The 14,709-nt window shown below is 30.6% G+C and overlaps 1 protein-coding gene and 1 long non-coding RNA gene across 6 annotated transcripts in view; one reads left to right on the top strand and one right to left on the bottom strand.

Moving 5' to 3' along the window:
* The window catches only part of rdgA (retinal degeneration A), a 281,202-nt gene that overhangs the window by 21,211 nt on the left and 245,282 nt on the right, over window positions 1–14,709 (top strand). The gene's annotated exons all lie outside the window — the stretch shown is intronic.
* Window positions 12,015–12,805, bottom strand: LOC143196705 (uncharacterized). The gene is made up of 3 exons (XR_013005797.1): window positions 12,668–12,805; window positions 12,304–12,601; window positions 12,015–12,151 (listed from the first exon to the last, which is right to left on the bottom strand). It is a non-coding gene; the product is annotated as an uncharacterized LOC143196705 (long non-coding RNA).

Below are 14,709 nucleotides of genomic sequence, written 5' to 3'. Positions count from 1 at the left end.
CTATTATCTGTTTTAGTATGAATGATTTAAAACTGGTAATTTTTTGATGTCACTGACCAAGAATGTTCGAAGGAAATGAATTGAGAGCACTTATTCAATTAGATTCATCATGGTAAACGGTAAAAAGATGCTAAATATTTGGTGGTATCATGTTTCAGTTGTGAAGTATCAGACAATACTGAAAATCACTTTCGTATTCCAAGCAGGTATTTTTCTAAATTATTCCAAGTAAATTAATGATAAAGCAAAGGTCGGCTATCACTTAGACCTGTTTTAGTAATATTAAACTTTCAATTAAGCTGATTTCCGGAAAAATCCATTAAGAGAATGGATTTTAAAATAACTTCTTTCAGTACTTTACAAAAGAACAAAGGCGAAATATTAATGGCACAATGGTTCTGCTACAAAAAAAATCATCATTGGTCAAAATGCCACATAGATAAATAAAGCCGATTTCAATATAAAAACACGATGAAAATTTAGCGCAGAAAAACCTCAACGCTTTTTCGTCGACCCAATACGTACGTGACTTTTTCTGTGGTTTGTTTTTGCAGTAATGTGAACAAATTTGTTTTTTTTTTACATTAACGTTCGGTATCGATCGGTAAGCGACGATTCTTCCGAATTTTTTAACATTTTTCTAAAAGCAGGTCGACATTATAAAAATTAGATTTTAACCGCCCATATATTATACAATAGTCGGCATGTATCTTACGATAATTTAAAACATCGGATGATTGATGACCGGCCCTTTCCAGGAAAAGTGATGAAATATACTTGGTATTAAGGGGAGTAATGTACGTAACGTGTTTTTAAAAATAGGTTGTTCCGGGTAGCGTCGATTTATAGGTCAGTTTTCCTTGAAAACGCCGAGTTTTTTGATAATGAAAGTAAAACTCGTTCGCCTAGTTACTCCACTGCGGACGCTTGTTAATTGATCTTGTTTTAATGTGATTTTCACTTTTTCTGTTCTTTCTTGATATAAACAGTTTTTTCAGTTATCAGAAGAATATTGTATAAAGGACGATAATTTTTTGAGAATTGTCTTAAGAATGGAATATAGATGGCAATTATTTTGTAGACATTAACAACAGATCATTAACAGCAAGAAAAAATAGCCTTATACAACTTTTCGGCCCACTATTAAATGGCTTTGTTCAATATTCTAGCTTTAGAAGTTTTTTTCTGTTTTCTGGGGTATCCTCACTGATATCTTGGCAACATGTTCTCCGGTCCATTTGTTTGTCTCATTTCCGTCCTTCCTTCCCGACCTGTTTTGTCTCTTTCATACTCTGTAAATGGCCCCTCCAACAAAGTTGTCTCTTTTCTATATATTCTATAATTTTTCAGTTTGAGACCTATTCTTATTACTAGCCTTCTATCGATTTGTTATTCATTTATGGTATTTCATTTCCACTAATTAGAAATTATCTTCTTTTCTTATCCGAACGTTAAAATCGATCTACGTCGTTCTGTGCATTTAAATTTTTATTTTGTTTGATATTTTTAAATATATTTACTATTCAAGGTGAAGTATAAATGCATAGCTTTTCCAGTTCTTGTATTGATATACTTTTCCTGGCTTCCATTATGTTCAATTTCAACTTCCCGATATTTAAATATATTTGTTTTATCTTTAATTTTTCAATTTGGATATTAAGCTTTTAAACAGACTATTCGCAACCATCTGTGTAAATGTTAGTCGACAACAAAATGAACATCTTCGAGCTAATATTGTCACAATTAGAATATATGGAAAAAAATAAAATGTTATCATATAAAGGTAAATCTGCACACCAGGAAAAGTTTCACTTCCATTATTAAGTGTGAAGTATAAATGCATAGCTTTTCCAGTTCTTGTATTGATATACTTTTCCTGGCTTCCGTTATTTTCAATTTCAATTTTCAGATATTTAAATTAATATACTTGTTTTATCTTTAATTTTTCAATTTGGATATTAAGTTTTTAAAGGGACTATGTCGCAACTATCTATGTAAATGATAGTCGATAGCACAATGAACATCTTCGAGCTAATATTGTCACAATTAGAATATATGGAAAAAATTAAAATGTTATCATATGAAGGTGAATCTGCACACCAGGAAAAGTTTCACTTCCATTATTAAATATACCGCCAGAATAATTGAAAACACTATGCTGGGGTCACATTTAAATCAGAATTGTTTTACTATGCTTTGCAATATCCACTGATATTTTGAAAGAAAAACATGGATAAATTTAAGCATTAACGAAGCAATCTAGTGATAGGTACAATATATACATTATTTTATTTTTATTTTAAAGTATGTTTTTTAAGTTTTATTTTAAATTAACTTCTCTCTATATTATTTACTTTTTATGCATTCAGTTCATCAGTACATCACCATGATTTCACAGCAATGTTTTCAAATTAGAAGTAAAATCGTAGCTGGGTACAAAAATGTTATCCCTCTATAATTATTACAATTCCTTTGTGTGTTCTTTTATGTATCGGAATGTGGCATTTACCAACTTTGTAAAGATCAAAGTATTAAATACAAAAATACTTATAGAAAAGGATTGTTTTTTAATAATAATTGCACACTTCTGAAACTGAAGGGCTAAAATCGAGACTAAAAGGACTAAAAAATAGCATCAAATAGTTACCTTTGGACAGTGTAATAATGTTTCGCGATTATCTTTTATAACTACTAGCCTTGCCAGTTTTGGTTGGTTAAAAAGTTTATGTGATTAAGCCCCAAATATTCAACATCATAAAGACAATATTCGTCACGAAATTGAAGAAATTCAGCATTGTAGGTGTATCCTGCAATACATGTCATGAAAAATGCCTTAAAAAGAACCGAAAGTTTACCATTCAGCAGATATAGTTTTTCAATCATTGAAAGAAAATCTAAAGACCAAATAAAATTTTTATGAAAACCAAAGTGTCTTACCTTTTCTTTGAGCAAAGTTATAGGCAATCAAAATGGTAGCAGGACTTTTGCCCCATGTTGTATAACTGAGTTTCTACTACATACTGTTTTAACTCGTATTTCTATTGGTTGTAAATGTCAATAAAGATATATAATATACTAGTAATATCGTTATTATACACTTAGATTTATCATAGGATTCACAAGTTTGTTGAGAAAAGCTACTCAAAGTTGTGAGTATATTACCTAAGATTGGTCTTATAGTCCTCGTATTATTTGGGATAGTTTTGGAATTAATAAAACTTTAAACTTTGTCGATGTTTTCTGTCGAAATAGCTTCCTAATGTCGTAGAGAAGAATGTAGAGAAAACATAATAGATAGAAGTCTAACCATTTGCAGCGGAAAAGCAAATTATAGTTAATTTTAAAACAAATTAATTATGATTATGTTTCTGTTTTTGTTCCGTATGAAACATATTTTCTTTATAGGATAACAAACAAAATATCGTCCATCAAGTGTAACAACTAATTGAAATCAATCGGAATATATTGTATAATTTATCAGCTGTGATATTTTCCGAACTGGATATTTACAGCATGAATATTTCATACAATTATTTGTTGATTGGTTTTTTATATGGAGAGGTGGAAAATAGTTCACGTTTATGCAACTCAAAATGGCCGACTTGTTTATTTTTATTTAGCGTTGTTTTTATTCGTCGCTTTTTTTTCTCTCGATAATAGAAAAAAATCGGTCGTTGATTGTAACTACATTGCTATTTTATTGTTTGTTCCTTTAGGGTTTTATACTGATCACGTAGAAAATATCGTTGTGCTTTTTCATGAATTTTATCCCGGCCGTGTTTCTGTGCGAAGTTAATAAAATGTGTTTTCTGTCGAAATCGTTCCAGAAAGGGCCCGTTTGTTGACTCGACAGAAGAATTTAGAAAGTAATTTTCCTGTGTAAATACATATACAATTGGAAGTATTTATATTAAATTATTTAACAACGGAGTAAGACGAAATAATCTATTTTTGTTACGTTCCGGATAGTACGAATACTTGTTTAATCCCCGTTTTAATTCTATAGTTGTATTTATTCAATCACTAGTGAAAAAAAATTTGAATATACTTAAAAATAAATATAACAAATAAATAAATAATAGAACTAAAAACTGGATATCATTTTAATCGCGTAGCACAAGCCTTCCATAAAGCATGAGATAACGGCCTTGTTCATAAGCTACAGAAAACTGAACACACTGAACGCAGAGTCAAGCAAAAGGAAGCTTACTCTACAATAAAAGAAGCTAAAGCTGACGTATCACAAAAAGCAAAATTACAAAAAGCTGGCATCGTGTATTGGGGACGGTTCCTTACCTACTCTACACATATTATATACCTTAAAATATAACAACACTATATTCGTATTTGCTGATGATACTGCGATTCTAGCAATCGGAGGCAATAGCGATAAAGCCACAGAAAAATTACAACAGCATTTGCCTGTTGACCGACAATATAAATAATTGCACCAAAAACCTGGAAAGCACCAACAACGATAAATAATAATATAATTCCAAATAGCAACGCCGCTAAGTATCTCGGAATGAATCTTGATGCAAAATTTAGCAGGAAGGAATGTGTAAAAAATGAAAATGAAAGAACTGTAGCTAAAATAAAGAAAAATGTATAGGTTAACTTGCAGAAAATCATAATTATGATTTTGTACAGTACATGCTAGAGTGCTGTTATACAGGCTAGTCCTGAAATGCAATGACATACGCAATTCAACTATTGCGATATTCCGCAAACAGTACTATAAATACAAAAATATAAAAGTTTTCCAGGATATAGTCCCGAGAAGTATTCTAGGTTCACCCAGATACCACAGGACTGATTCTTTACACCGAGACCTTCAGATTCCGAATGTCACTCAGGAAATCAAGAGAATTGCAAGGAGAAATGAGGACGGACTCCATCCTTAGATAATACCAGAACAAGAGACAGAGTCATAAGAAATACTTACTGATGTATTAATCCCGTACACGCCTTTTTTGTAAATTAATGCAAGTACAATAGAACAGTAGTAATATATTAATTTGTGAATTAAGATTGTACTAAGCATATCGAATGTAAAAGACATAATTAATAAAAGTTTGTGTATTGTCGTGTAGTAAGGTGCATTTAATAGAAAAACTGTGTTAATAAACAAACATTAATACACCAGAGTGCCGGTAGGTCCTCCTAGATATACATCTAGATTCAATTTATTGAAAGAATAAACTATATGACTATCCTGCAACGAATAGTATTAATATTATAAATCAAAAAAAACAAAATCGTTCACCTTTCGTAATAATATAACCAAAGTTTCTTAATTAGATTAATCATTTCATCACTGTGGATAAAACTTGGATCTGCCGTTGTGATTATGAATTAAGGGTGGTCTGAACCAGGTTTGTTTAGCTCCGAAGCGATCTTGTGTCTCAAAATCGACCAAAAATATATAATCGTTAGTTGGTCATAGAATTTTGGTTGTAAATTACCTTTAAACTAGCAAAAATCCTGCGTATATAGGAAAAAAACCGATAAGAGATAGAAAAATTGTTTTGAAAAAGCTCTCAAACGCCATTATTAAAATTGATTAATTAGAATACAAATTGTTTTAACAGCCAACTTATTAATTAGATTCTTTCCATGGTTTTTGACTCCTTATACAGTAAAATATTGTATTTCGTGGAAAGAGATCTTTGTGTAACTATAGAGGGGTATATTGTAAGCTTGTTGAAAAACAACTACATATATAATAGAAGAATACAGTTATCTTTGCCCTAGGTAAGGCCAAATTTGTGCGAAGATGAAAAAGTATGTTTCATGGTAATCATAGAGTGACATAAAATGTAACAAAGATATGCCACTATGAAGTGTCTACTGCAAATTAAAATTTGAAATAGTTTTGTTTCATCAGATTGTATAATTTATAACGATATATAAGTGACATGCAGATGGGCAGCAAGACAGGAGCCCACTCTACACAACAATCTACTATTTTCAGTAAACTGCAACACTATACAATATAGTACATCTTACTGCATGTTTACAACACTAATTCTTTTTAAATAATGCGTCGCGTATATATTGTTCAGTTTACATGCTAAGTCTTGTATATTATATTTTAGTGTATTATCTGCGGCGGTTAAAATAAACAATCGATGTCGAAATGTGCGATCTCGCAGTTGTTGTATTTTATGTATCGCATTTTATGTATCCACGGTAATGACACCTGACACAAAACATGGAGGAAGCTTCAAAATTAACTGATAGAGATGGAAGAACATTATAAAGGATTATGGCCAGACTACACTACCGCTGGAAAAGTACTAAAAACTATAAAACTAACATTCATGGAAGGGCTGCGATAGCAAAACCCTTAATAAAGGAAGTCAACGCTAAGCTGCGAAAAAGTGGAGCGACGATCATAATGATTGTATGAATGTTGTATGGTCCGATGAATCGTTGTTTATATTATTTCCTACAAATGGCCAGCTACAGTCAAACATGGGGAAAATCGCCATATTGCCAAACACTGCCATATACGAATATGATAATTCGGCCATACACATAGCCATAAAGGATCATTCTTTGTTTGGCGAGTATCGGTAAACTATTAAACATATTCACTGGAGATCACAAATGAATTTGGTACAAGAATTGTATAACATTCCATTGGAAATTATTCAGGGGCTATCCTGAGAAAATTTGCAGCTGCTTTAAAAGCAAATTGTGGCAAAAGCTTGAGTGATAACGTTTGAATACTATGATTCTTTATCGAAAAGTGATCACTGAACATTATTAGCCATTTATTTAAAAAATAGATATAATGAATCACAGAACGCCTTCCTTACTCATTGAATTTCGTAATTTATGATATTTGAACCGGGTTCTACTCAGAATATCTTAAATGAGGCTGTAAGTAAAATAAAAATATTTTGGTAACATGCTTAAAAAAGACGCTTGAGAATTTGGAAGGAAAAAGTAAGTGAAGTGTAAATTAATTTAGTTTTAATACTCCAACTTTATATGAATATGTTTATACATTCCCTTAATATTCTCGCTCAGGTGAATCATAATAGTGCAAGTTTTCCGCACAAGTTACTCAGTAATTTGCGGAATGTTGGATTGTCTCTACTAACAAATCTCCTTTACTTTTTCAAGTCGTTTAAATGAAGCCCTTTTCTAAATTCGTTAAATTCCGACCATTCCAACGGTGTTCTCCCTTTTGTGTACACAGCGCACATTCAGATTATAAGCAAACATAAGTTTTTGAATCTAAATTATACGGGTGGAACATGATTGGACGAATTCTAACGGTTCAAACAGAAAAATTGCGAGTAAATAAGAGGAGACGCATAATTATATAGGTATAAAGTCGGTTGTGAGTTAAAATTCCTCAAAAAATCAAACCCCTTCCTTTATCTTTTTAGCTCTGTGAATCGTATAAGAATTTTTACGAAGAAATACGTCGAGATCGTTCAGATGAGGTTAATAAAAATTATTATCAAATCAAATAATGACTAAGTTAAAATATTTTAAAGTATCCTTTTTAACAACTTATGTAGACTGGACCTATTGCTTAACGGCATTAAGCGTATCGATTGATGAATCACCACTTTAGAGACCCTCCCACAACCATACTCAGCATATTTATTGGTGTGATGGTTATTTCTTCTCCGATTTTACACTGTTATCCAGAGACATTTATATTTACAATCACAAACAGTATATTATGTAATATACATGCCCCGCCGTACTCGAACTCGTGACTATCGCAGAAACTGGATTATTACCGTCCTGTCGCCATAACAACTGCGACTACTAAGCTGACACAACATATATTTAAATTAGATATTATTATAATAAAGTTGTATTTTACTTTTTAAAATAAATATTTTGGGGCTTTTGAACTTCATATTATATAATATACTATTAGGGTCTCAAACTACTTTTATTACCACGGATACTATGGTATTTAATAAGTCTTGTCGCACGTTAACAGAAGTTTATTTTTATAATTTGAACTACATTATCAGATTTATGAACTCGAGTACACTTAAGTAATATATAGGGTCCATCTTTGTATTAAGTATTCTGAAAACTATCCAGATATGTATTTACTATTGCTACAACAATTACGCGCGATGTATAATATGGTAATACCAAAAAGAGCAACCATTCTTGCTTTTGAAGAATGCGAAAATTGTTGATGTATTGTCTTGCCAAGCAACCTAAAAGCTTGTGGTAATAAGGTAATATTTTTAATAATTCTTTTGAATATCAATTAACAAAAGCACCAATATATATGAGATAGATTATGATTATATTATGATCATCTAGAATGATAAGATGACGCATAAAATCCGCTAGCCTATCTAGAGGTCTAAGGATATTAATTAAATACTCATCTGTTAATCATTGATCGAACTTTTACCTGAAAAGCCATTATCTTTTTATTTTTCAATTAAATATTGACCTATAGCGCTATCTATGGTTGAACGCCAAATTTATTGAACAACCTGTTATATTTTAATGCATTTGTAGGAAATATTTGGCATTGAGCTTACCGTCATATAATGTTAGAGTAACTTCGTGTTTTACTAAGAGATATGAAGATATCTAGTCCCATACCTCTAGTAATATTTATTCAGTGAAATCATACATAGTACCATTGAAAAGATGTCGGTCTATCTCTATATTTTACAGAATGTCATTTATTTTTCCAATGATCGGTCGGCTATGGTGAATGTCAACTTTTCATCAAGATTTCCGAAACGCGAGCAAGCAAAGTACACGTGAATTCACATAAACACTCTGTAGTAAATACTCTACAGTAAAGATCACACAAATTTCTGTGAACTGGCATTAGGTTGTTTTCTTTTTGGCCGTAAAACACAGCAATTTCTCACTAAGTAAACGAATGTAAGTAGCGACATCTACAATGTTTTTTTTAGACTATTACCTTTCAAAGGCGTTTATAGTACGGCTTCAATGATTAAGTGTCACTAAAGATATGCGACATTTAAGTCATTTAATATTGTAATACAATGCTACGCAAGAGAACGTTTATTTTAGGGGATTAATTAAAAATTTATTAATTATTAAAGTGCATAATTTGGAAATATTTTTACTAAAATAAAATTGACCGAATGTAAACGCACTTACACACTTATATTAAAAAAGGAATGGCTGTCAATTGCAGAAACGAGATGGTAAACGTTGAGAAATGCTCAATTGCCTGGCATTCTTGTGCCTCTTGGGATGATTTGATAGGGATACAGCTTTATGTACATATGTTTAGTATAGTTTTTTTTATTACTGCAGTACTTTATTTTTTTGTAATTTTTGACCAACATATTTTTCAAATTAGAGTAATGCTTCCTGCATTTTTTAAGTGGCGAAACTCCAGAACCATATAAACTTTATTTTGAGACATCTTGTATATTTACTTTTTCGTTATTACTTTAGTTCAATACGCCTGGTTTTGCGCTTTTTTCTATCTTTGCGTAAAAAATGTTTGTTCCTCCTTTTAATATACTGGAAGTAAGTGATCCTGTCAACAATAACATCATCATATCAGATATTTTTTTCTTATTATCAAATAAAGCGAACATGATGGATAGTTAAGTAATTTGTATTATTTCCTATAATTTTGTCAAAACAACAAAACAAATAAAATGTTTTCCTTTTATACCACAGTTATATTATATCAGTTGACAAAGCACTATCTATGCAAATGTGTTTTTCAACATATATCATGCTTTGTAAATTCAATATTACTAGAGACCCAACTTTGATCAACTATAAGTATGTTTTAGTTTTCTCTGTTGCAAGACTTCCAGAAAATCTATTGTTTATACTCCGATTTGTGTTCTCTTCCTTCTGGTGTCAGTTTAAATATTTATTTGAAAGCATTCTCATGCGTTTCATTGTCAGATAATTTAACATAATATTCTGTAGCTTTTTAATCATTTTGAAGGGATGGAAATTAGCTGAATATTTATTTTTTATCTGTTTTAAATGACTAAAGTTGTTGATAGCTGTGGTTATGTTAATTATTTTATACTTTGACATGGGACATATATTTAGAAAATATAAAATATATTATTTCAATTGGAAGCAGTGACGACTTGAAGTCACCTACGCACTAACCGCCACTCAGTGCCATTTTGACTTCAAATGAAAGCTTATAGGTAGCGTTGTGAACTATCGAATGAAACTGACTATCATCAGTTTAGTAACTGACTACTTTTTATTATCGAATGAAACAGTAGAGTGTCTGATTTGTTACTATTTTCATTTGCGAGTACATCATTCGAATGAAATATTAGTTACTTAATACTGCCTAGCTTTTGGTGTCCTGCCTTGATCTTCTTAGCTGTGATCTTGAATATAGTGTGACTAATGTATGCTTTTATAGACTTATATGTATATAGATGTTTTGTTTGTAATACAATTGTAATTAGCAATGTACTCTAATATAGCACTATTTAGGAATACTATTTTTCAAGAATATTTCTTAATGTTAAATGTAACAGGGTAAAATTAATAATATTTTGATTGATAAATAGTAAAATATATTTGATTGATGTTATATTGACAACCACTAGGTAATATACTTTTTGACTTTTCGAAATCTGTTATTGTTTGTTCCTGCTTTTTCTTCTAATGAAGTTCTAATGAAGCATAATTTTAAAATATATACCATTAACATTAAATAAATTTACTGTTTTATTTAATTACACGGGACTTAAATAGTGGATTTATTTATTTATTATACTATAATATTAAAATATTATTGCAGTTAATATTAAAATATGACAAAAATATTTTTTGCCTATTCCATTCCTGTCTTGTTTTAAACTAACACTAAAATATAAAACAAAAAAAACTATTATTTCCAACACAACCCATTAGAGTCCACCAATTACAGCTCTACTGATCTCTATCGAAGTTAGTATGAGAAGGAATTCGTTTGTCTTCGTCTCACTTATAACACAGTTAAAAAAAACATTCGTAAGTACAAATTCGAATGAAATAATAATAACCAATTATATTGGTTGTATTATGCCATTGTTAGTTTCGAAATGTTAAAATATGATGATGCATTTTTGGGATCATTATTTCACTTCTTTTTCCTAAATTGTAAAATTGCACTAATATTAATTTATTAAAATGAAGTTATATTTACTGACCAGAAATCCAAATAATTATCGTTGTACTATTCTCTTTCAAGGTTAACACGAAAAGGCATTCCTATTTCTCTGTCTTATGTCACGCATAAAAAAATATTTGAGGCGTGCATTCGACTGATACTGATAGTAACAATTTTCATTCCTTCACTTTTTTGACTATCGACTGATTCGAATGTTTTCCTACTATCGATGTTTCGGTTAATTTCATACGATAGTTCTTAACATTATTATAAAGAAAATACTTGTCATTATCATCTGAACAACTAACCTCATATATGCGGATATGAGCGGCATTTATCCATGCAATTTTGCGTATTGTGTGAATTTAGTAATTTATTAAATAGTGTAGTGATAACATGACATTGAAGAAGAATTATAGGTGTTACAGATGATTGAACAATTTAATTGGAGAAATTGTGGGAAACAAATATCGAATATATATAGTCTATCAAAGTTTTTTTAGTAATGCATCATGGATATTTGTGTTAACTCTGAGTTTTAGTTCAGTTCGGCTTTGACATACAAAAAAATTCTAATCTAAATAAAATAATTGAACAAAAATATGAAATAGAATTTATTTTAACATTATAGTAAATCTAATACATATACTATGGAGGGACTTAAACCTACAATGAAGACACATCTATAACAGTTTGTAGGTTAGATTTGTTTTGCTTGCATTCAACTCTTTTCCGCACCTCCTTCCTTCCTTGAGGTAAAGTTTCTAAGCGCGTTTTTTTATGTAGTAGTATCCCCCTGGAGGCCTAATCCACCTAATTAAAAATTGGATATCTGAGAAACGTATTTTACTTTCATTCAAGAGAATATTTACTTTTTTCGTTTAGTTCTTGTTTCCTTCAATGGTGTGTTTACTTGTCAAGTCATCTTGGTATTACTGTATATTTTATTTATTCTGCTACTATCTGTGTACACCATTCTTCATAAAATTAATCACTGAATTCTGTCTAACACATTTACCATATCTACAAAACAGTTAGTATTCATTATCTCCTCATATGTTGTAACCTAATGCTCATGTTTAATTTTGAACAATTACAATCTTATCTGTGCACACAAATCTTTCACGCCCTACAATACCATTTTCTACAGTTATATTCATTAATTATGTGCATACCTTTAGTTGTTTCCACTCTCATCACTCTGTCTCAGGAATTTCTAGCACTGCACTGCATTATCACATATCCTGAAGTTTCCTTCAGTCACTTTCACTTTGCCACTCATTGTCCAGTTAAATCACTAAACTGTTAATTTCTAATCTGTCTGAAACATGTTCACAATTCCACCAGTTATCAATTACTTCCTCTGTATGTCTAATCGAGTTCATCCCAACCCAAGGTGTTATGGTTGACAATGCTTCCTTCCACATATCCAGACAGTTTTTGATGAAATATCCTTCTCGACCAGCAATATATCTGAAATTAATTATTAATAAATATAATGATCAACAAAACTTAATTGAATGCTATTGTAACTTTTACCTTTTTTCCATCAATTTTTGTTGTCTTTACACTTTTTTTGTTCTCTTCTTGCCAAGAATGCCACAATGAACCATTTTGAAATATCCAGGTTTCATCAAGATACACAAATTCAAATAGCTTATCTTCCTTGTCTTTTTTTATACCTTTAAAAATTTAATTCTTTTTAAGGTAATGTCTGGAAGTTCTATTAAACCTCTCCGAGGGTTATCTTTACACCACATAAACCCTATGCCCTGTAAGAGTGTATAAAAGGATGTTTTACATCACTCAAAAAGCTGCATGTCCCTAATTCTTTTATGTATATTTGTCAGACAGACAATTTTCTCTAAAATAATTCTATTAAATTATGTTTATATCGATAAAATAGTTTGTGTAGTTACTCTTCTTATACATTTCGTATATTTGATCTCGAATAGAGCCAATATCAAGATGGTCAAGATTCATCACCCATTTTGTATGTAGACGGGTTTTCTTGGGTATCTAACGTATTATTCTTCATTTTGTAAGCGATGTTATTCACAGTAATATTTAGCCCGGAAGCAACCATCTAAAAAACATATTCAATAAAATGTTTGGGACTTATATTATTTAATATTAATAATTACCTCTCTAATGGAATTTATCAGCAAAAGGGGGCCTCCATTATCTCGTTCCTTTTCGAAATATCCTATTAAAGCCGCAATCAATTTGTGACCATAAATATCTATTGTTTTCGGAATTTTCAAACAAAGTAATATGATATATTACGCAGCGACTTAAATTATCAAAATAATCAAAGGGCTAAAATAACGTTTGCAGGTTTATAACCTGTAGTAATTATAATTAATATTTTGAATAATTTAGCGTACATCTGACAACCAGACGGCAACGGGCTGTCAGATGTATAAAAAATTCTTGAAAGCAATAGTGATAAGAGATTTTAACTCTTACCTATAAATTATTGTGGCTGTATAAATAACTGTAGATTTTAGATATGCTATAATGTCAAAATAAATTATATTTGCTAACATTTTTGTTCAATTATTTTATTTAGATTAGAATTTTTTTGTATGTCAAAGCCAAACTGAACTAAAACTCAGAGTTAATGCGGCAACATTGCAATATTTCGACGTCACAAATATCCATTTCGCATTACTAAAAAAACTTTGAATAGACTATAAAACCCCTTCATTCATCTACCCGGCTATGTGGATCATGTCACAATTTCTGGGAAAAGAAAATTTTAATTAATACAGCGAAATTGTTCGGTTGACAAAAATAAAAATTATTATCCAAACAAACGGTAAATTAAAAAAACGCCCCCTTTCAAAAAAAAAAACGAAATTTATTGGACACGTGTCAAATACGTTCATCGGGCTAATTGGGCCGTCTGTTAATTAGACTTATACCATCATTAACGTTCGGATTTTGGGAGGGAATGGAAATAAGCCGCGATTAAAGATAAGCCCTTGGCGGAAAATCAATAGGCGTTTTATATCAAAACGATTTGCTTATTATTATTTATTAGATCGGGTTTGTGATCGGTGATAAATATTGTTACGTATTTACATAAAATTTAGCGGCACCGATAATTTTCTCGTATAATTTCAATAAAGATTAACAGATTCTTGTACGAAATTTACACGTCACTATGTAGTGGAGCTAATTTAATTAGAAAAACCTTCGGAACTTTGTTAATTTTAGATCAGTTTATCCGGGAATACGGACACCAATCAATTGCTCTTTAGCAGATAAATTGCCTTTTCTTAATTAAACCAAAGTTGTGATTAGTTTAGGGTAATTTTATTTATTTTACCTTTAGAGGCTTTTAAAGGTTCAATTTAATTGACATCGATTATTAAATTTATATTTTTTGTGTACTAAAAGCGTCCCAATTTTGTGAGGTCTAGCGTATAATCACAATGTATTCATGCTGAAGAATGACCCTGAAGATTGTAACAAAAATGTCATTTAATTACAATACGTTGCTTTTTGGCAATCAATAATCGCCAGTTACGCCAATAATCAGGTATGATAAGGTAAAGTGCTACAGACTAATGTTT

This window comes from Rhynchophorus ferrugineus, unplaced genomic scaffold (genome assembly GCF_030347505.1).
Source record: "Rhynchophorus ferrugineus isolate W39M unplaced genomic scaffold, kcgeb_rfMv2 rfM1, whole genome shotgun sequence".
NCBI classification, from domain to species: domain Eukaryota; kingdom Metazoa; phylum Arthropoda; class Insecta; order Coleoptera; family Curculionidae; genus Rhynchophorus; species Rhynchophorus ferrugineus.
Note: the sequence above shows the minus strand (reverse complement) of the source record. Positions and strands in the feature narration are given on the sequence as shown.